The sequence below is a fragment of the Hydra vulgaris genome, chromosome 09 (genome assembly GCF_038396675.1).
Source record: "Hydra vulgaris chromosome 09, alternate assembly HydraT2T_AEP".
Lineage (NCBI taxonomy): Eukaryota > Metazoa > Cnidaria > Hydrozoa > Anthoathecata > Hydridae > Hydra > Hydra vulgaris.
In genome coordinates this window covers 5,590,541-5,594,146 of record NC_088928.1, presented here as the reverse complement: position 1 = coordinate 5,594,146, position 3,606 = coordinate 5,590,541, and the positions used below count along the sequence as shown (strand labels likewise).

Below are 3,606 nucleotides of genomic sequence, written 5' to 3'. Positions count from 1 at the left end.
CATGCAAAAGAATAAACATTATCATTAAAAAAATTTACATAAAAATGTAAAAGAACTTTAGTTTACTTTTTTAAATCAATTTCAATGTTATAAAAACAATTAACCTTTAAACTTAATTTTAATGTAACTAAAATTATTTTTCCTGGCCATAATGTAAATTGCAAACGCTGCTAAATATTGCATACCCTAAATTTTATTTAGCCGCGTGTTCAATAAAAAATCTTTAGGTGTAGAAACGTCGAGTAAAACTTCGAGTTCAACTGAACATTGAAATTCAATAAAATAAATTTAAAAGTTTCTTTCTTTTTCTTCAATTTAAGGGAAATTTTACTTTAAAAAATTATTTTGTTGTATTTGATCTCTGTTAAAGTTATATCCTGCTAAAACAATAAAAGTCTTTCATAGATTTTATCAAAGGTTTTAAATTTTAGCAAACAAACGAAAAAGTTGTAAGAAAAATAAGATTATACGGGTTTATGTGCAACAATAATATGATAACTAAAAAATAATAGAATTTAAAAATAGTATTAAACATTTGATAACATTCCTTCGTACCGTTTAATAATTTACCAAACTCGTGCCAATGTTCTTCGTAAGTATTGTTTTTTTTTAACGCTATCAAATCTTTGATTTGCTTAATAAACAAACTACATTAATTCAGTTATAAAGCAACTTAGATAATCTGATAAAGGCGAAGTTCAGAAGGTTTTGAAACTGCGTAAGTTTTTATTGGATAATGATTTTATATTTACCTAATTTTTTTAGCAGAATTAAATGAATCAAGGTAAGAATTCTTTGCTTCGACTTACACGCAAATCAAGTCAAGATGGTATGGACTCTAACGTGTCGTATAAAATTAAAGATGGTCCGGTACCAAATTTTTTTGACGTTCGAGAACATATTTTTCATATAATAAAACCGTGGAGTTGGATTAAAAACGCGAACAAAGCTCTACAGTCTGCAGAATCGAAAACAATTTTAGTTTCAAAGCAAATTGCAAACTTAAACCTGGGAATAGTATACGGACTTTACATAAATGGCGAGGAGGAAAATATCCGGTACGTATCAAGTTCCGATCTTTTAATTTGGAAAAGAAAAGAAAAGGATTTACACAAATATGCAAAGCAAAATATTTTTGAAAAAATTGAAGACATTGAAAAAAGTAGACCTTTATTTATAGAAACTCAAACAGGTATATATTACACTAACGAACTCAAAAACCTGACATCTTCTTTATTGGCTGTTCCCGATGTTTTTAACAAGATATCTTTTAACACTACGCAACATTTTAATTATATTGTTCTTTGTCCAACTCCCGATTTACTTCTCATTTCACATAACCATGACACAAGAGGGTTATGCTTTGTTGCTGAAATTGGTCTGCGCCTAACAAAAAAAGATTCAGCAAGTTCAAGTATAAAGCCGATTCGAGTGAGCAAAGGAGTTTTAAGCATTTATGAAGCTAGTGTTGTAAAAAATGAATCTCATTGGCCCATCAATGAAGACGAAATAATTGCTTGTAAAAAAACAATTGAGAAAAAAACTAAAAAATTAATCGCCAATAAAACGATTAAATCGTGCTAAGTTTATTTATCGCCAATAAAACGATTAAATCGTGCTAAGTTTATTTATCAAATAAGACGTTAATTTAAATTGTTTATTTAAACCGCTGTTTCAGGTTTCGAACATTAAAAGAAAAACATTTAGCTTGCGTTTTACTTTTATAACAAGAAAACTAAACGAATTAAAACAATGAGCGTGTTATGGTTATTTTCAGACTAATGCCTAGACTTTTTTTCTTGATATAAAATAAATATATAAATATATAATATTTTTACTACACAATCTTTTTAACTGCAATAGTTTTTATCTGTAACATAGCTCGTAACAGTTATTTATTTTTACTTAATACCCAACAAACCCTCCCTGCTTCGTCCATGCACGGCATACTAACGGTGCCACGACCGAGCCACGGTTGGCAAAAATGCATGGACCAAGCTAAACACTACTCGCCGTTTAATGCATGGCCCATGAAAGGCAGTCGTTTTTCGACCGGCGTTTATACGTTGCTTTGCCACTGCTAATTTTTATGTTAATTTTGGTTCATTTTGTTTATTTTTCACATAAATTTTTATTTGTATGAATAAGTAATACTTAAACAAATACAAGATTTAAACTTAAAGAGTAAACTTAATAAAAACCCGAAAGAAAAAGAAAAAACGAGGCGACGTTTACTTACATAAAAAAAAACATTCAAATAATATAAAATTAAAATGTAGACTGTTTTAAACTATAAAAACACCGTCATTTTAATATATATATATATTAATAAACATTTTGTATTTTATTAAAGTTTCATTAAAATACACATAATATCAGTACCTCAGAAGTCAAAGGTCGGTTGCCACATTTTAGAAATTGTTCAGGAGAGAGGAAATAGAAAAATAATTAGTCTTTATTGGCTTATTCTTGACGGTTAAATTTATGTAATTTTTTTCGTTTTTTATTTAATTTGTCTTAAGGCACATGAAATATAATTTTGACAAAAAAAAAAAAAAAATTGTGGTTTTTAACGTTTTTAGCGGACCTTATAGCATTAGAAAATAAAAATACTTAAAAATAAGTTTTGGACATCCGACTTCTTAATTCAGAATTGGGACTTGTTAAATAATTAATAAAACAAAAATAAAAGTTATAAACTATTTATTATTATTTTGCACTTTAGTAAAGGGCATGAACAAAAAATTTAAATATTTAAAAATAAAAAAGATAATATTACTGCATGGAGAATTTCGACATGGTATCACTAATTATTTTTATTCAATGCTTGCATCATTGTTATTGTTTGTAGTAGAAAAACTTTTGTAAAATGAATCCATCGTACTAGGAACCCATTTTAAGGCTGTCATGAGGTCTCTGTATTTGGTAGAGCAATAGGTTTAGGTGTTGTTCAAATCATCTACTTACATGTGTGCATCTACTTACATGTGTGTATGCCCACGTAGAAGAAATTTATGGTTAATTATTTCTATATTCTCAAAATGGACTATAACAGCCCAAGAGTCGAATGCAAGCATTGGTGAATTGCGGTTTTGTCCCGGACAGTTATCCGACCGGAGTGTTAGTTCCTTGACGTTTTCCAAAGAAGTACTTGAAGCCCACTTCAGTAAACATGAGGCTAATTTATTTCCTCCTTGGCCAGCCTTTGTCTCATCCAACATACAGCAATATGTTTTGTTGGATGTGTTATCAAAAATAGTGTCTATGAAGGTACAGAGTTTCCTCAAATAAAAACTTTGAGAATTATTAAGTAAGGGAGATGGCAGACATTTTTGAAGGTCAACCATTAAAACCTTCTGAAAATTGCGATCTTTTGCCAATATTTTGTCAGATTTCTTGAGCTCATATCGCAGTTGAGCTTCTTTTTGATGATTGTCCTTGTTTGTTTGTATTTCTTCTTTTTCTGCCTCTATTTTGGCATTAACCAAGGCTATAAGATACGAATCACACACATCGCATGTGTCGTTGTTTTGTTCTTGAAGGAGTAGTTAAAATCTTTGTTAAACGTTCTACAATAAATGTAATAAGATACGACTTGACTTTCGC

The 3,606-nt window shown here is 29.3% G+C and overlaps 1 long non-coding RNA gene across 1 annotated transcript; it reads left to right on the top strand.

The window, feature by feature from the left end:
• Nucleotides 1-361: 361 nt before the first annotated feature.
• Nucleotides 362-1,888, top strand: LOC105845285 (uncharacterized). Its single transcript, XR_010640600.1, has 2 exons — nt 362-592; nt 766-1,888. It is a non-coding gene; the product is annotated as an uncharacterized LOC105845285 (long non-coding RNA).
• Nucleotides 1,889-3,606: the final 1,718 nt, after the last annotated feature.